Source organism: Stegostoma tigrinum, chromosome 5 (genome assembly GCF_030684315.1).
Source record: "Stegostoma tigrinum isolate sSteTig4 chromosome 5, sSteTig4.hap1, whole genome shotgun sequence".
NCBI lineage: Eukaryota > Metazoa > Chordata > Chondrichthyes > Orectolobiformes > Stegostomatidae > Stegostoma > Stegostoma tigrinum.
Window position 1 is genome coordinate 128,551,011 of NC_081358.1, and position 19,947 is coordinate 128,570,957.

The window sequence follows — 19,947 nt, forward strand, 5'->3', positions numbered from 1 at the left end:
TCAAAAATGATTTACATAGAACAGTACAGCACAGTACTGGCCCTTCGGCCCATGATGTTGTGCCGAACTTTTACCCTAAACCTGAAGTCTAACTTCTACCCCGGCTGTATACTATCATTGATATGCCCATCTAATAGCCGCTTAAATGCCCCTAATGAGGCTGACTCCACTACCCGCTCTGGCAAAGCATTCCATGCCCCTACCACTCTATGAATAGAGAACCTACCTCTGATGTCTCCCCTATATCTACCTCCATTCACTTTAAAACTATGTCCCCTCATAATAGCCACCTCCACCCTATGGAAAAAGTCTCTGGCTGTCTACTCGATTTATTCCTCTGATCATTTTGTACACCTTTATCAAGTCACCGCTCATTCTTTGTCGTTCTTAACAAAAAAGCCCTAGCGCTCTCACCCATTCCTTGCAAGACCTTCCCTCCGTTTCTGGCATCATCCTGGTAAATCTCCTCTGCACTTTTTTCCAATGCTTCCACATCTTTCCTGTAATGAGATGACCAGACCTGGACACAATACCCCAGATGTGGCCGAACCAGGCTTGTGTACAGCTGGAGCATTTACTGGGATGTTGCTGGGAATGGAGGCTTTGATTTATAAGGAGGGGCTAGATATACTGGGACTTTGTTCCTTTGAGTGTAGTTGGCTGAAGGGTGACCTTATGGAGGTGTACAAAATCATGAGGTACATAGGAAGGTGAATCGCAAGGGTCTTCTCTCTAGGGTGAGGGAGTTCAAAACAGAGCTGGGGGGTGGCAAATATTTAAGGTGAGAGATATAAGTTTAAAAAAAGGACATAAGGGACAATTTCCTTTTACACAATGATTCCTGTGTGGAACAAACAGTCCGGGGAAGTGATGTATGCAACATTTAAAAGACATTTGGATAAGTAAATGAATAGGAAAGATTTGGAGGGATATGGGCCAAATGCAAGTTTAGTTTGGGAACAGGGTCTTGTCTATGTTGTATGACTCTGACTCTATCTGCAAACCACATGTGGAGTACTGCGTACAGTTCTGGGCTGTACACCTTAGAAGGAGTGCGGTATAAATTCATGAGAATTTTATCAGGGCTCAGAGTTGTTTGTTCATGAGGGGAGATTATATAAACTATTCCCTGGGAGTGTGAAATGTTAAGGAGAGATTTGATATCAGTTTTCAGGATTTTGAAAGGAATTAATCAAGAGAAATGTTTTCCTCTGTTTGAGTTTGTCGTGTTTTTTTTAAATGATTGCCACACAATTTGGAGGGTTAAGCTGAGAGTTATTTGTTTGTACAAAGGGTTGGAAAACTGGAATTTTCTTTCACAAGAGGCAATAGATGCTATCTTAATTTATTTTAAGTCGAAAATTGATAGACTTTGATCCACACCCAGCATTTAGTTATTTCAAAACTTGACTATTTCACCATGCTCCTGGCTGTTGTCCTAAGTTCTGTCTTCGATAAACTTGGAATTATATAAAGCCGTGCTGGTTTGTCTTAACTTGCAACAAGCTCTTGCTCTCCGATCACCCTTATGCTCACTGACCTATATTAATTCCAGACAAACAACTTATTGATCTTAAAATTGCCAACCTTGGTTTCAAATTCCTTCATTACCACACTCCTCCCTACGTCTGTAAACTCTTGCAGCTTTCTCTGTCACAAGATTAGTTGGAATTGCAATTGGTGAGGATGACACAGGAATCTGCAGAAGGTTATGGACGAGTTCAGTCACTTAGCAGAATCTTGGCAAACAGAATATAATGTGGAGAAATATGAGGTTATTTGCTTTTGTGGGAAGAATAGAGGAACTGAATATTATTTTATGTGGAGAAAGACTGCAGGAAGCTACAAAACAGAGGGATTTGGGAGCCCTCTTCCATGAAACGCAAAATGCTAGCACCCAAGTTCAACGGGTGATAATAAAGGCAAATGAAATGTTGACCTTTATTTCAAAGGGAATGGAGTTTAAAAGTAGGGAGGTTTTGTGAAGTCTCCGTAAGGCATTAGTTAGACCACAGTTGGAATACTGAAGATACAGTGGCATTGGAGATAGTGCAGAGAGTTTCACCAGTTTGATACCTAATACGGAGATATGGTCTATGAGGAGAGTTGAGTAGGTTGGGTCGGTTATTCAAATTTCAAAGAATGAGAGGTGACCTTATTGAAACCTAACAAGATTCTTAAGGGATTTGATATGATAGGAGTTGTTTCCCCGTGTGGAAAAGCCCTGGACCAGAGGACTTAAACTTAGAATAAAGATTCACACGTTTAAGATACATAAAGGGATGAATTTCATCTGAGGGTAATGAAACTGTAGAATTCTTTACCGCAGAGGGTTGTTGATGCTGAATCATCAAGTATATTCAAGGCTGAGATGGATAAATCTTTTCATCAGGAAGGGAATCGAGTATTATAGGGGAAAAGCAGGAAAGTGGGAGTTGAGGATTATCAGATCAGCCATGACCTCATTGAATGGCGCAGCTGAATGACCACCTTCCGTTCCTATATCTTATGATCTCTGTACTTTTCCAATTCTGGTCTCTGATGCAATCTCAATTATACTTGCTTCACCAGCAGTAGTCATATCTTCAGTTAGAGTTCCACAGACTCTCTAATTCCCTCCCTCCTCTCCAAATCACTTTGCTCCTTTGACGCATGCCCAGAATTCTATTTCTTTCACTGAATGGTTAGGCTTCCAGAGTTTGACTCTTATAAAGCATCATGAGACACTTCATTCTGGGAAAGATGTATGATATAAATCTGAGTTGTCTTATCAGACACTCCCGGGACAGCTACAGCATGGGGTAATGTCCAGAATAAAGCACCTTCGACACTGTCCCTTTGACGTAAGAAGAACTGTTGAACCTCCTGTCGAGGTCAGTGACACAGGTCATTAAAAACTGTCATTTCCTCCCGTGTTGTTTGTGGATATTTTGTCAGTGAGCAATCAGCTATTGACATATTTTAAAATAACTTATTCTTGCATCAAGCTTGTAATTTCTCCGGATGTTTCCATCCACTGAAGTAGTCTCAATTTAGTTTAAGTCAGTTTTTAGTGCAAAGTCACTGCCCAGTGGTTAAGCTGGGATTAGGTTGTGCTATTTTTGATCATTCTTTTCCCCATCACTCTCTTTTCTGATTGCTCTGAGCTCTGTTGGGATCAAATCCCATGAGCACTGACAAGTTCAACTCTGAATATGTGTTGTTATCAAATCAATCCATTGGCTCACTCCTCTCCTCACTGTCTCCTCTACAGGCCTATTCTGAGATCTCTACATTCTTCCAAATCTGGTCTCTTATCTCTCCCTGAATTGATGCTGCAGTAATTTGTCATACCTGCCTCTATGGCTTCCTTTGGCAGCTCGTTCCATATATGCACCACCTTCTGTGTGGAAAACGTTGCCCCTCGGGTCCCTTTTAAATCTTTCCCCTCTCACCTAAAACCAATGCTCTGCAGTTTTGTACTTCCTCTACTGTGGGGAAAGGGCCTTGGTCATTCATCTTATTGATGCTGCATGTGATTTTATGAACTTCTATAAGGTGACTGCTCAGCCTACTGTACTCTGGGGGAAAGAAAACATCTCAGCCTGTCCAACCTCTCCTTATAAGTCTAATCTTCCAGTTTTCTGCAGTTAGTGTCACAAGCTGCTGACTTGAAGCGACTGACATTTGTGAGAATTACAAGCACAATGCCTGTAGGCTTTCTCCTGCTCCTGTTTTCTGTGTTATCACCGCCGCAGAGTGGACTGATGCTCAGAGCTTGACATAGCACCAATCTCGGGGCACATAGAGTTAAACTCTATTGACAGGCATAGATACTTTGTAGTACAAAAGCCTACAGTCAGAATGTTGAAATATTCAGATTCAAAGGTTAGATAAACAAAACCATTTCCTGTTGTAGGGGTGGGGAGGGCAGAACAAGGGGAACCCCTAAAAATTTGAGCCCAGCTGTTGACTGATGTCAGGCACCACTTCACGCAGTGGATAAGTAGGTTCAGTCCCAGGTTTGTGCTGAAGCAACAGGATTAATCCCATTCTTTTGAGTTTGTAACAAGGCGAATTCAGACGGTGGTCCTGTTCCTAATAGTTAGGAACGATTCAGTATCTATTTTCACATTGCAGAAAATGAGTGAAACACGGACTGGGGGCAAGCTGAATGCTGATGCGTTCCCATCCTGGTCACAAATGAGTCAAACTATGAGGGTGCCTGTAGAATTCTACCCTGCTACTGTTGTGTTGGTTCTGGTCCTAGAATATCAGCAGGGACTATTCATATTGTTACTGCACCTTTCATGTGGTAAAATGTCTGTGGTTTCTGGTTTCCAGAGTTCAAGTTCAAATACCACCATACGAGTTAAGAGCAGAGAGTAGGTAATAAGAATCTCATCTCTCTGCATTTTTACCTTTGGTTACCTTTCATGCCCTTGCTTATCAAAAATCTGGTCACCACATTTTCAGCCTTCTGGACACAATATCGAGTTCAATAACTTTAGGGCTTGAGCTCTCTCATGTCCTTATCTCAATTCACATATACCAGGCCTTTTATGTCTTCAAATGCACTACCTCACAAGATCTCAGTTCTGAGGAAAGGTCACCAGACCTGCAACATTAAAGCTGATTTTTGTTCACAGATGCTGCCAGACCGATTGAGCTTTTCCAGCAACTTCTGTTTTTGTTCCTGATTTAGCATCTGTAGTTCTTTCAGTTTTTATTTGTTAATAACTTGTCTGCTATTATGCATGAACCATTGTTAGGAACTAATAGTCTCTATTAACAGCTATTCACCCTCCTAACCAGATCATTATCCACTCTTTTATCAGTTCTTCACTTCTTTGAGTTCGATCCCCACCTATCGTTTACTCCTTATCTCTTCTCCCCACCCTGCGTTCTGCATAAAAACCAACATTTTCCTAGCTACCATCAGTTCTGAGGAAGGGTCACTTGACTCGAAATGTTAACTCTGATTTCTCTTTACTGATGTTGCCAGACCTGCTGAGCTCTCCCAGCAAATTCTGTTTTTGTTTGTTGTTGACTGGGAAAACCCATTTTGGTCTCTGATTAAGAAACTTAGAAATGTGGTAATCAGAGAGGATGATCCCAATCAACTGCGACAGAACATGTAGCTAAGGCAGATAAGTGGCAGAATAGGAAGAGGTGTATAGGAATACACTCTTACAGAAGGAATAGGGAGAAGTATAGACAGGTTTCCTCTTGTAGAAAAATCTCAAACTAGAGAGGTATAGACAGGGTGGATAGCAAGAAGCTTTTTCCCTGACTGGGGTCTCAATTACTAAGAGTCATGATTTCAAGGTGAGAGGGGAAAAGTTTGAGGGAGATATGCGTGGAAAGTTCTTCACGCTGAGGGTAGTGGGAGTTTGGAATGCGTTGCCAGTGGAGATGGTAGAGATTGGCAAGATAGCGTTATTTAAGATGTATCTTGACTGATACATGAATGGGCAAGGAGCAGAGGGATACGGATCCTTGGAAAATAGGCGACAGCTTTAGATAGAGGATCTGGATTGGTGTAGGTTTGGAGGGCCAAAGGGCCTGTTTCTGTGCTGTAATTTTCTTTGTTTTTTTTTTGTCGAGATCACTATTAACACGTCTGTGGTTAACCATTTAAAACAAAGATGAGGCAAAATTGTTTCGCTGTGGGTAAGATCTGCGTGTTCTTGTACATCAGTCAATCAAAGCAAGCATGCAGGTACAGCAGGCAGTGAAGAAAGCTAATGGCATGCTGGCCTTCATAACAAGAGGAATTGAGTATAGGAGCAAAGAGGTCCTTCTGCAGCTGTACAGGGCCCTGGTGAGACCGCACCTGGAGTATTGTTTGCAGTTTTGGTCTCCCAATTTGAGGAAGGACATTCTTGCTATTGCGGGAGTGCAGCCTAGGTTCACGAGGTCAATTCCCGGAATGGCGGGACGATCATATGTTGAAAGATTGGAGTGACTGGGCTTGTATACTCTTGAGTTTAGAAGGATGAGAGAGGATCTGATTGAGACGTATAAGATTATTAAGGGATTGGACAATCTGGAGGCAGGAAGCATGTTTCCGCTGATGGGGGGAGTCCAGAACCAGAGGACACAGTTTAAAAATAAGAGGTAGGCCATTTAGAACAGAGTTGAGGAGAAACTTCTTCACCTAGAGAGTAGTGGATATATGGAATGCTCTGCCCCAGAAGGCAGTGGAGGCCAAGTCTCTGGATACTTTCAAGAAAGGGATAGATAGAGCTCTTAAAGATAGAGGAATCAAGGGTTATGGGGATAAGGCAGGAACAGGATACTGATTGTGGATGATCAGCCATGATCATAATGAATGGTGGCGCTGGCTGGAAGGGCCGAATGGCCTTCTCCAGCACCTGTTGTCTATTGCCTATTGTCTGTTGTCTATTGAAGAGTCCCAAGGGCTCTCTTCCTGAAAATGCAGTAAAAACAGAGGCCTTGAATATTTATTTTTAAGGCATAGTTGAATAGACTCTCATTAAGTGAGGGGTTGAGAAATTATCAGGGCTAGGCTTGTATGAGAATTTTACATTACAGTCAGATTACCCATGATTTTATTGAATGGCACAGCGGGCTTAGTGGACTGAATTGCCTGTTCCTTTTCCTTGTTTATATGTTTGTATGTTCCCAGAACAAATTTTAACAAACTGGAGATGGACATGAAACTCATTTGTTTGATATTCGACTTCTTCCTGTTGCACCTCCCCTTTCACCTCTGCTCACTCCAGCCCAGTACTATGAATTGTATGAGAATTCAGGGCTTTTGAACTTCTCAGGATTCACTTGAGGGCCAGGCAGAGAGTAATGTTTGTGAACAAGTTAATCCCTCGGAAACTGTGCAGCCAGTTGGTTTATACAGAGCTCATTAGTTGCCTGACCCATTTATTTTCCAATATTCTTGCTTTTCCCCATTGGTGCTGTCAAAATTTTTATTTATTAATTTATTCTGTTTTGGGGAGGTTGTTCAGCTGCCTTCTCATTAGCAGGAACTTATTTTCACACAGAGGCGCTCTCTTTGACATGCTGTTAAACCCTGACCTGTGGCATGAATTATGTAAAAGCTCAGAGAAGCAAAGGGAGGACAGAGAAAATGATGTTTCCAGCAAATCACAAGGTGAGAAAGAGTCGCTGACTTTTTGTCACAAGGTTCCACTGATACTGCTTGCCCCCTTGACTGTGCAGCACAGAAACAGGCCCTTTGGCCCTACAAACCTGCACCAGATCCTCTATCTAAAGCTGTCGCCTATTTTCCAAGGATCCGTATCCCTCTGCTCCTTGCCCATTCATATATCAGTCAAGATACATCTTAAATGACGCTATCTTGCCAATCTCTACCACCCCCACTGGCAACGCATTCCAAATACCCACTACCCTCAGCGTGAAGAACTTTCCACGCATATCTCCCTCAAACTTTTCCCCCCTCACCTTGAAATCATGACTCTTAGTAATTGAGACCCCAGTCAGGGAAAAGCTTCTTGCTATCCACCCTGTCTATACCTCTCTAGTTTGAGATTTTTCTACAAGAGGAAACCTGTCTATACTTCTCCCTATTCCTTCTGTAAGAGTGTATTCCTATACACCTCTTCCTATTCTGCCACTTATCTGCCTTAGCTACATGTTCTGTCGCAGTTGATTGGGATCATCCTCTCTGATTACCACATTTCTAAGTTTCTTAATCAGAGACCAAAATGGGTTTTCCCAGTCAACAACAAACAAAAACAGAATTTGCTGGGAGAGCTCAGCAGGTCTGGCAACATCAGTAAAGAGAAATCAGAGTTAACATTTCGAGTCAAGTGACCCTTCCTCAGAACTGTTGGTAGCTAGGAAAATGTTGGTTTTTATGCAGAAGATAGGTCTGCTTGACTGCCGAAAGTATCACAGCTGGAACTAAATTCACCCAAAACTGGAGACCACTCTAACACCTGTACCAGGCGATAACAGTAGCAAGCAGGAATTGCTGCTAAACCCTCATGACAGTGGGCAATTTTCAGGCCTGAACCCATCACAAGATTTGGCCCCTTGAGTCTGCTCCACTATTCAGTAAGATGGTAACTGGTCTGGTTTTGCCTCCACTTTCCTGTCTGCCGTCCATATCCCTTGGCTCTTTGTTAATGAAAAATCTGTCAAACTTGGCCAAGAAAACATTCAGTGTGCAGTGTCCGCTGCTGTCTGAGCTAGATAATTACAAACGTGGCCATCCCTTAGAGAAGAAATGTTTCCTCATCTCCATTTTAAACGGGAGACACCTAATTATGAAACTGTGCCCCCTAGTTTGCATTTTCCCCCTTGAGGATTCATCATCTCAGCGTCTATCCTGTTGAGCCCCCTCAGAATTTTACATGTCAATAAGATCACCTCTCCTCCTTTTAAACTCCAGTGAGTATTAATCCAACCTACCTTCACTGTGCTCTTATTTCTCTTTTCCAAACATAAAGCTTCACTGGACAATCCCCCAGGAATATCCTCTCTAAGAACTGCCATGATGTTTTCCCTAATTAAAAATGCTGCTCTTCCTTCTGTCCTTGCGGGGCATCTATACCTCGGAACATAGAGCTACCGGTCCTGTCCCTCCCTCGGTCATGTTTCTGTAATATCTATGATATCACAATCCCATGTTGCTTTCCATGGCCTGAGTTTAACTGCCTTACTTGTCAAGCCTCTTAATTATTTGGTCTTTTCTCCTTGTACTCTGCCACGCTCTTGACTGCTTTATTTATTTTGCTGTCTTTAGATACCACCATCTCCCCCCCCCCCCCCACCCCCCAAAAAACCCGGCGCAAGACTAGATTAAACCCTGCCACGTAGATCAAGCAAATTTCCCCACCAGGGTATCAGTCCCGTCCAGCTCAGTTGCAACCTGTCCCAATTGTACAGGTCACATCTGCCCCAGAAGAGACTCCAGTGATCATAAAATCTGAGTCCCTGCCCCTGTGCCAGCAACTCAGCCACACATTCATCTGTCCTATTCTCCTATTCCTACTCTCACTAACACATGACACCGGCAATAATCCAGAGATTACTACCCTTGAGGTCCTGCTTTTGACCCTCCTGCCTAACTCACTATTTTCAATCAAGGAACTTATCGCTTTTTCTACTTGTGCTGTTGGCAGTAATCTGTGCAATGATCTCTGGCTGCTCTTGCACTTCTTAAGTGTGGTCAAGTGAGACTAGTTCAGTTTAGGAAGCCTGGTCGTCATGGAGGACGTGGGCCAAAGAGTCTGCTTTTGGCTCTATGACAATATACTGAGTGGAATGATCAGCCATGATCATATTGAATGGTGGAGTAGGCTAGAAGTGTTGAATGGCCTATTCCTGCACCTATTTTCTATGTTTGTGTGTGAATAAAAGTACAATACTGCAGATGCTTGCCAAAGCAGAATTTGAGCTTTCCTTCACAGGATTAATAATCATTGAGTCAATGAGACTATTCAAGAAAGAAATATTTCTTTCGATTTTAAAAGTGTCAAGTGGTATGGGGAGAAAGCAGGAATGCAGCTTTGAGATAGAGGATTGGCTGTGATCCTACTGAATGGTGGAGCAGGCTCAAAGGGCTGAATGGCCTGCTTGTGCTCCTATTTCCTGTGTTGCCTCAGTCCAGTAAATAGCAAGTACTCCATCACTCAGAGGTAGCAAGAACTGCAGATGCTGGAGCCAGAGATAACACTGTGGGGCAGGAGGAACACAGCAGGCCAGGCAGCATCAGAGGAGCAGGAAAGTTGATGTTTTGGGTCACCCACCTTCCTCATGCCTGGTATTTGTTTGGGGGTCAGGAGGTGAGTGTCTCACTATTGAATACACAGGCTCTGACCTCCTCCTGAAGTATTGCGTTATTGCTGTGGTTGGTCATGTCTAAGCTTTTGTCATTAGAATGATATATCGCCATTTCATGAATATTATATTTGCATCTTTATTATGTCGAGATGCGAATACAATGGAGTAGAAGTTCTGCTTCAGCAGTACAAAGTCCTGCTTGGACCACACCTGGAGTATTTTGAGCAGTTCTGGCATAAACTCTGGGTGGGGATCTCTTGGTCTCTGACAGAATAGCGTACCTTTGCCAAAATGGGGTCCACAGGTTAAATTGCGATGACAGATTTTTTTTAAGGGGAAGAGCTGGCTTTTCTCCATTTACCTTAAGTCCCCTTAAGTCTGGGGAATCTAGGACTAGAAGACACAGCTTTAGAACTTGATCTTTTCATGAGCCTAAGCATTTTGATGCCAAAAAGTGTTTCCAGCATTTTCACCAGCTGTAGTATTATGCTCCTGCAGAAATTTGGAAGCAGCAACTTAGTGCAAATGGCAATTAATGCTGGCTCAATTGTTAATCTTAAGATTGTTTTTGATAGATTTTTGTGAGCCTAACATCACATGATGGTACAGAATTGATATGGTGCATAAAAAGACACATTTTCTCAATCTTATCATCTTACACTCATCAGGACAATTCTAGGTAAATACTAACGTAAACATAGGAGCGTCAGAAACAAAAGCAAGAATAGGCCATTCAGCCCCTCAAGCATGGCCCCCAGTTGAACAAGATCATGACTGACCTGCCTCCGGCCTCTGCTGTTGTGTACCATTCATTGTAGCCTTCAACTCCTCTATCTACTTCCTCTGTAAACACTTCCAATGACCTAGCCTCTACAACTCTCTGTGGTAGAGAATTCCAGGTGTACACTACCCTCTGGGAGGAGGTATTCCTTTGTGTCTCAATTTTAAATGAGCTTCCCCTTAACTGTTCCCTAGTTCCAAGATTCCACCATTTGTGGAAACATCATCTCAAAATCTACCCCGTCAAGCCCCCTTGGAATCTTGTATTTTTTCAATAAGATCACCCCTCAAATGACAAGTGGCCTACCTGTTTAGCAGTTCTCAATGAGTAAGTCCCTTCATCCAAGGAGTCAGCCTGGTGATTCTCCTTTCAATTGTCTGCAATATCAGTATGTATTTTCTGAAAAACGGGGGCCAAAATTGCACACAATACCTCACCAACATCCTCTGCAGTTGTAACAAGACTTCCCTGTTTTTAATCTATAATCCTTGAGGAATAAAGGCCAAAGTTCCACTCGGTCTTCTTAATTACTTGCTGCACCTGCATGGTGGGATTTTTATTTAGTTACAAAAAAAACTGAAAGAACTGTGGATGCGACGCATCTTGAGATCCACACTCCATAGTGCGTACACACTCTTGACCTCTCTCTCCATCAACACAACCTCACGCGAGCTCAGAGCTGCCCTGTTCCACCAGTTTCACTTCATTCTCTGGCTGATTTGACATTCTGAGAAGAAACTTTTTCTCTTCCGATATTAAAGGACACAAGGTGCAACAACTTAGATATACCAACAACCCTGTGGAACCTTCCTACCCTACCTTTCCCTCTGTCTCCATCCCCTCTCCAAACTCTACCTTTTGTCACATATTTACTATCCTTTCTGACCTTTTGCTGGCTGATGTTGAACATTTTGTACTCAGCAAAGGTCTCAGTTTTATCCCTCAGGATAGAAAGAATTATTGGCATGAAAAGGAGTTCTGAAGAAGGGTCACTCACCCGAAATATTAACTCTGTTTTCTCTCTACAAATGCTGCCAGACACTCTGAGCTTCTCCAGCAATTTCTGTTTTTGTGATAGCTTGTTGTGTTTGGTGCACAATAATACCTAGATACCTCTGGGCTGCACTTCCTTGGAGTCTTTCTCCATTTAAGTAATACCCTGCCTTTGCTTCTTCCTACCAAAGTGCGTGACCCCTTGCATTACAAAATTTAAACTTCATCTGCTAAACTTTGATTCAGTTTTCAACATATCTGTATCCTCTTCACTTTCTTTATGTCCTCATCACAACATGTCTTCCCACATATTTTTGTATTTTTCAGCAAGTTTGGATACATTATTTGTTTCAGAAAATATGCAGTTTCTTTGGAGGTAGGTCAGAGAATGCTCACTAGGATGATCTCTGAAATGGAGCAATTGTCTTATGAGCAAAGGCTAAACAGGTTGGGACTCTACTCACTGGTGGTTGGAAGAATGTGAAGTGATTTCATTGAAATGTACAGGATTTATAAGGTTCCATGACAAGCTCATTGACTCCTGCAGTTACCTGACTTTTCATCCTCACAACTATTGCATCTGTGCCGATGATGCCAGCCTCTACAGGGGGGCATTTGAAATGCCCACCTTTTTCCTCAAACAAGGACTCCCACCACCATGGACGAAAGGGCCCTCAGCCGGGTCTAACCTATCTCTCTCACTTCAGCCCACACTTCTTTTTCTTCCCTCCCACAACAGCAGTAGGATTCTCCTGGTCCTCTCTTATCACCCCACCAGCCATCAAATCCAAAGGATCGTTAGCTGCTATTTCCACCGCGCCCAGCAGGATATCTCCATTACACATATCTGCTCTTTGTTCTTAATGTGCTCTTTTCTGCACTGGGGAGACAGAGCACAAACTCGGTGATTGCTTTGTAGAACACATAAGTTCTGTCAACAAAATGACCCTGAGCTTCCTGTTGCCTACCATTTCAACATCTGTGTTGAGCTTGCTGCAGTGCTCCAGTGAAACTCGGTGCAAGTGGGAAGAATGGCGTCATATTTTTCTGCTTGGGGTCTCTGCAATCTTCTGGACTCAATATTGCATTCAACAATTTTAGGGACTGAAGCGCCTTCTCCTCTGTCCTTATGTCAATCCTGACATACCAGGTCTTGTTGTCATATGGGCTGCTCCAAAACTATCCCATTATCAGTCACTAATAAATACAGAAATTAGAAGCAGTTGATTCCCCCAAGCAGACCTTGACCCATTCCTTTGTCTATCCAAATGTTGTTCATTGTCTCTGGGCTCCATGTCTGCCTACTGTTTACTCTTCCACCAACCCCTTCTCCATCTTCAGCACATATACCAACATTTTCCTAGCTGCAGTTAATTCTAAAGAAGGGTCACTGGATCTGAAATGTTAACTCTGCTTTCTCTCCACAGCTGCTGCCAAACCTGCTGAGTTTTCGCAGCAATTTCTGGTTTTGTTTTTTTAACGGGCTTGACAAAGTAAATGCTGGCAGGGTGTTTTCTCCAAGGTTGCTGATGAGGCTAATCTTACAGCATGTGAATATCAGAATCCTATTGTATATTACTGACCGTCACTTGAGAGTGTCAGAGAGATGCTGGTTTTTACGTTGGTAGAGTTGTTACAATTTTAATTTATTTCTTTGTAAAAAAGATTGTTTTCTTGTGAATTCGCGTAAGTCTGGATTTGGAGAACTGCATTGGTGGTGGAAAGGCTTGCATTGGTGTAGATTGTGTCAAGGACTGATTAATGTTGTACTCAGTTTTTTTGATTATTGTTTCGTGTGATTTTTCTCCCTTACCAAATCATTTTCTTAGCTTCAGCACCTCATTGTTTTCTATTAGAGGGAACAGAAGCCTGTGAGATTTAAACAAAAATTATTTGTGAAATTTGGGTGTCACTAGCTGGCCAGTATTTATTGCCTGTCCCTAGGTGCCTTGAGAGGTAGTGATGAGCTGCCTTCTGGAATTTCTGTAGTCCACCTGCTGTGGGTTAACCCTCAATGCTGTTAGAGAGGGAATTCCAGTGAAGAAACAGCAATATATTTCCAAGTCAGGATGGTGAATGGCTTGCAGGGGAACCTGCAGGTGTTGGTGTCCTCATGTATCTGTGCCCTTTGTCCTTCTAGATGAAAGTAGTTGTGGGTTTGGGATGTGCTGTCTAAAGATCTTTGTTGAATTTCTGCAGTGCACTGCTGCCACTGAGCCTTAGTGATGGAGGGACTGGATGCTTGCAGATGTGGTGCCAATCAAGTGGGCTGCTTTGTCCTTGATGGTATCAAACTTCTTGTGTGTTGCTGGAACTGCAATCATCCAGACAAGTGGGGAGTATGCCATCTGTAGATGGTGGACAGACTTTGGGGTGTCAGGAGGTGAGTTACTTGCTGCAGTGTTCCTCGCCTCTGACCTATTCTTGTAGTCACATGATCCTTCCCTTTAAATTCTGGGAACATATTACACTCAAAAATGAATTTTGTGTTTTATATTTGAAATATTTTTATTAATTAAACTGAAATTTTGTATTTTGTCCTTCCAGGTAGAGTCACAGTAAATCACGGAGTCACTAATTAATCAAGCCTGCCATTTCCCTGTCGAAACGTGGGATGTGTGTTTACATCACTACAGGAAATTAGAAGTGAGGTTACCGTTGGTACGTGACTCGAGACTAACTCATGAATTAGAGGTGAGTTGCGCCAAATGTTTGTGCTTTATCGGAGACTATGTTTGAGGATAATTAAATATTTCTGTGCTAAATGAGCTGTTCGGTTCCATATTCCACTGAGACTGAGCTGGGTTAGTTGGTCTCTGTTGGAACAATGGTGAGGATAAAACAATGAAATTGTGTGATAATGGGATAGACCTCAGCTAGGGTTTCTATTCCAACACAGAAGCTAAAATCACAAAGTGCACATGTGAAATATGAAATAAATTGCAGTCATAGAACTAGTCAGGAGGTGATGGCCTCGTGGTATTATCACTGGCAACATGGTGCAGAGTTGGAAGAACACACCAGGTCACGCAGCATCAGAGGAGCAGGAAAGTTGATGTTTCAGAGTTCTGCAGAAGGGTTCCGACCCGAAACATCAACTTTCCTACTCCTCTGATGTTACCTGACCTTCTGTGTTCCTTCAGCTACACACTGTTGTCTCTGACTCCAGCATCTGCAGTTCTTTCTGTCTCCGGTGTTATCGCTGGAGCGTTAATCCAGAGACCAAGATAAATATTCTGGGGACCCAGGTTCAAATCCCATCATGGCAGATGGTGGAGAGAGATAATGGGAACTGCAGATGCTGGAGATTCCAAGATAATAAAATGTGAGGCTGGATGAACACAGCAGGCCAAGCAGCATCTCAGGAGCACAAAAGCTGACGTTTCGGGCCTAGACCCTTCATCAGAGAGGGGGATGGGGGGAGGGAACTGGAATAAATAGGGAGAGAGGGGGAGGCGGACCGAAGATGGAGAGCAAAGAAGATAGGTGGAGAGGGTGTAGGTGGGGAGGTAGGGAGGGGATAGGTCAGTCCAGGGAAGACGGACAGGTCAAGGAGGTGGGATGAGGTTAGTAGGTAGCTGGGGGTGCGGCTGGGGGTGGGAGGAAGGGATGGGTGAGAGGAAGAACCGGTTAGGGAGGCAGAGACAGGTTGGACTGGTTTTGGGATGCAGTGGGTGGGGGGGAAGAGCTGGGCTGGTTGTGTGGTGCAGTGGGGGGAGGGGATGAACTGGGCTGGTTTAGGGATGCAGTGGGGGAAGGGGAGATTTTGAAACTGGTGAAGTCCACATTGATACCATATGGCTGCAGGGTTCCCAGGCGGAATATGAGTTGCTGTTCCTGCAACCTTCGGGTGGCATCATTGTGGCAGTGCAGGAGGCCCATGATGGACATGTCATCAAGAGAATGGGAGGGGGAGTGGAAATGGTTTGCGACTGGGAGGTGCAGTTGTTTGTTGCGAACTGAGCGGAGGTGTTCTGCAAAGCGGTCCCCAAGCCTCCGCTTGGTTTCCCCAATGTAGAGAAAGCCGCACCGGGTACAGTGGATGCAGTATACCACATTGGCAGATGTGCAGGTGAACCTCTGCTTAATGTGGAATGTCATCTTGGGGCCTGGGATGGGGGTGAGGGAGGAGGTGTGGGGACAAATGTAGCATTTCCTGCGGTTGCAGGGGAAGGTGCCGGGTGTGGTGGGGTTGGAGGGCAGTGTGGAGCGAACAAGGGAGTCACGGAGAGAGTGGTCTCTCCGGAAAGCAGACAGGGGTGGGGATGGAAAAATGTCTTGGGTGGTGGGGTCGGATTGTAAATGGCGGAAGTGTCGGAGGATAATGCGTTGTATCCGGAGGTTGGTGGGGTGGTGTGTGAGAACGAGGGGGATCCTCTTGGGGCGGTTGTGGCGGGGGCGGGGTGTGAGGGATGTGTCGCGGGAAATGCGGGAGACGCGGTCAAGGGCGTTCACCCACTCCAACCTCTCCCCCGCAGAACGGGCAGCCCTCCGCTCCCTCCGCTCCAACCCCAACCTCACCATCAAACCCGCAGACAAGGGTGGCGCAGTGGTAGTATGGCGTACTGACCTCTACATCGCCGAGGCCAGACGCCAACTCTCCGACACCACCTCCTACCGCCTCCTCGATCATGACCCCACACCCGAGCACCAAACCATCATCTCCAACACCATTCATGACCTCATCACCTCAGGGGACCTCCCACCCACAGCCTCCAACCTCATTGTTCCCCAACCCCGCACAGCCCGTTTCTATCTCCTTCCCAAAATCCACAAACCTGCCTGCCCTGGTCGACCCATCGTCTCAGCCTGCTCCTGCCCCACCGAACTCATCTCCACCTATCTGGACTCCATTTTCTCCCCTTTGGTCCAGGAACTCCCCACCTATGTCCGTGACACCACCCACGCCCTCCACCTCCTCCAGGACTTCCAATTCCCTGGCCCCCAACACCTCATATTCACCATGGACGTCCAGTCCCTGTACACCTGCATTCCGCATGGAGATGGCCTCAAGGCCCTCCGCTTCTTCCTGTCCCGCAGGCCCGACCAGGCCCCCTCCACCGACACTCTCATCCGCCTAGCGGAACTCGTCCTCACACTCAACAACTTCTCTTTTGACTCCTCCCACTTCCTACAGACTAAGGGGGTGGCCATGGGCACCCGCATGGGCCCCAGCTATGCCTGCCTCTTTGTAGGTTACGTGGAACAGTCCATCTTCCGCACCTACACAGGCCCCAAACCCCACCTCTTCCTCCGGTACATTGATGACTGTATCGGCGCCGCCTCTTGCTCCCCAGAGGAGCTCGAACAGTTCATCCACTTCACCAACACCTTCCACCCCAACCTTCAGTTCACCTGGGCCATCTCCAGCACATCCCTCACCTTCCTGGACCTCTCAGTCTCCATCTCAGGCAACCAGCTTGTAACTGATGTCCATTTCAAGCCCACCGACTCCCACAGCTACCTAGAATACACCTCCTCCCACCCACCCTCCTGCAAAAACTCCATCCCCTATTCCCAATTCCTCCGCCTCCGCCGCATCTGCTCCCACGATAAGACATTCCACTCCCGCACATCCCAGATGTCCAAGTTCTTTAAGGACCGCAACTTCCCCCCCACGGTGATTGAGAACGCCCTTGACCGCGTCTCCCGCATTTCCCGCGACACATCCCTCACACCCCGCCCCCGCCACAACCGCCCCAAGAAGATCCCCCTCGTTCTCACACACCACCCCACCAACCTCCGGATACAACGCATTATCCTCCGACACTTCCGCCATTTACAATCCGACCCCACCACCCAAGACATTTTTCCATCCCCACCCCTGTCTGCTTTCCGGAGAGACCACTCTCTCCGTGACTCCCTTGTTCGCTCCACACTGCCCTCCAACCCCACCACACCCGGCACCTTCCCCTGCAACCGCAGGAAATGCTACACTTGTCCCCACACCTCCTCCCTCACCTCCATCCCAGGCCCCAAGATGACATTCCACATTAAGCAGAGGTTCACCTGCACATCTGCCAATGTGGTATACTGCATCCACTGTACCCGGTGCGGCTTTCTCTACATTGGGGAAACCAAGCGGAGGCTTGGGGACCGCTTTGCAGAACACCTCCGCTCAGTTCGCAACAAACAACTGCACCTCCCAGTCGCAAACCATTTCCACTCCCCCTCCCATTCTCTTGATGACATGTCCATCATGGGCCTCCTGCACTGCCACAATGATGCCACCCGAAGGTTGCAGGAACAGCAACTCATATTCCGCCTGGGAACCCTGCAGCCATATGGTATCAATGTGGACTTCACCAGTTTCAAAATCTCCCCTTCCCCCACTGCATCCCTAAACCAGCCCAGTTCATCCCCTCCCCCCACTGCACCACACAACCAGCCCAGCTCTTCCCCCCCACCCACTGCATCCCAAAACCAGTCCAACCTGTCTCTGCCTCCCTAACCGGTTCTTCCTCTCACCCATCCCTTCCTCCCACCCCCAGCCGCACCCCCAGCTACCTACTAACCTCATCCCACCTCCTTGACCTGTCCGTCTTCCCTGGACTGACCTATCCCCTCCCTACCTCCCCACCTACACCCTCTCCACCTATCTTCTTTGCTCTCCATCTTCGGTCCGCCTCCCCCTCTCTCCCTATTTATTCCAGTTCCCTCCCCCCATCCCCCTCTCTGATGAAGGGTCTAGGCCCGAAACGTCAGCTTTTGTGCTCCTGAGATGCTGCTTGGCCTGCTGTGTTCATCCAGCCTCACATTTTATTATCATGGCAGATGGTGGAATTTGAATTCAATAAAATATCTGGAATTAAGAATCTAATGATGACCCATGAATCTATTGTCGATTGTCAGAAACTCCCATCGGCGTCACTGATGTCCTTCCGGGAAGGAAACGGCCATCCTTATCTGGTCTGGCCTACATGTGACTCCAGACACAGCAAAGTGGTTTACTGTGAACTTTCTCAGGGAAATTAGGGATGGACAATAAATGCTGCCTGGCCAGCAACACCCTCATCCTGTTGTTGAATGAAGAAAAAAAAGTAGTCTTCTGGTGTTGGAGGATGGTTGCCGGATGCATTACAGCTACCCCTCTCTCTGATTGATATATCGGGTATCCTCACCATCTTCGGTTTTTAATACTCAACCTGGATGTTTATCAGTCTTCGAGGTTGGGCGAGGTACAGTGGGCTGATCCTGTGCATTGCATTTCAGACTGGTCCTTCCAACTGTTATTGAATGAAATGTTAAATGGAGATCCCATCTCCCCATTCAGGTTGGTGCACTAGATGATACTCATGGTGCTGGTTAAAGAAGATTGGGGTCTTCTCTTTGGTGCCCTGCCCCTTGTTTGATAAAACATTGTCAACGGTTCTGCTGTTTGAGAGAGCTGGTTTTGAATTTTTACTTCAGCAGTGATTATCCTCTGACAGTGAATTTGACTCTCAACATGAAAAGTGTGATCACTCATTTTCCAACAGTGCATGTGGTGTGATGTAAACTGAGAATTAATAATGTGATTTTGAATATTACTTGTGACTTTCAGTTCCGGTTTTTGAGTTAGAAAGCAGTGAGTTTTTTTTTGTGTATCTGAAGTTAGTAAAACTTGTAAATATTTCTGTAGCCATGATGATTTCTGTAATAACAGATCTTGAAGTCTGGCTTTAGAGAGATTGAGTTGCGAATGGATTTCTGTTTATTTGGATTGTTCTGTGACCCAGCATGAAAATAATGGGGCCTCAAAGTTCATTCAAGTATTGTGGAAATTAGATTTTTAAGTTGAAGATAAATACCCAAAATTGAGCGAGAAAGACTTATAGTTTCACTTTTGACTTTGCGAGGGGCAGTCCTTTACAATAGGGTGGCTGCGTAGAAAAGAGCTCCTGAGAAGGGAAGGATATATATTGTGAACTAGATTATCCAGGATGAGGAGTTAGTATTAGTCCTGAACTAGAAGCATTGGAATAAAACCCTGATGAAGTTACTTAAAGCTGAATACATTTAAGCAGGTGTATGATTGTTCCAGGAAGGACCTATGCAGTTCCAATCTGAACGTTGAAGTCGCAAATGACTTGAACCTACCAAGATGTTAGATGCAGGGACTCTGATGTAAGTACTCTTGTATGGTATTTTGGGTACTTTACTATATAAAATATATTTTACTTCGAGACCGACAGCATGAAAAGAGTGCAGCACAGGAATGGGCCCTTCAGCTCAGCATGTATCAGCAGACCATGATGCTATTTTAAACCAATCCCATCTGCCTGTCCGTATAGCTGTTTAAATGCATCTTAGACTTTGCTACCTTCTTTTCACTTTATAAATGAGTTTTTACTGTGTATTTAAATGTTTTTGAATTTATATTATAAATAGATAATTTAAATTATTCTGCTCCATCTTAATTC

General features: G+C 45.0%; 1 protein-coding gene across 2 annotated transcripts in view; it reads left to right on the forward strand.

Annotated features, from left to right (window-relative positions):
• The window catches only part of LOC125451757 (anion exchange protein 2-like), a 259,376-nt gene that overhangs the window by 15,604 nt on the left and 223,825 nt on the right, over window positions 1-19,947 (forward strand). Inside the window, exon 2 of one of the 2 annotated variants that reach the window (XM_059646290.1) lies at window positions 14,093-14,239. The gene's annotated coding sequence lies outside the window, so the exon portion shown is untranslated. Of the gene's footprint in view, window positions 1-14,092; window positions 14,240-19,565; window positions 19,652-19,947 lie in introns of those variants that run through there. The other variant, XM_059646297.1, reaches the window with a different exon arrangement.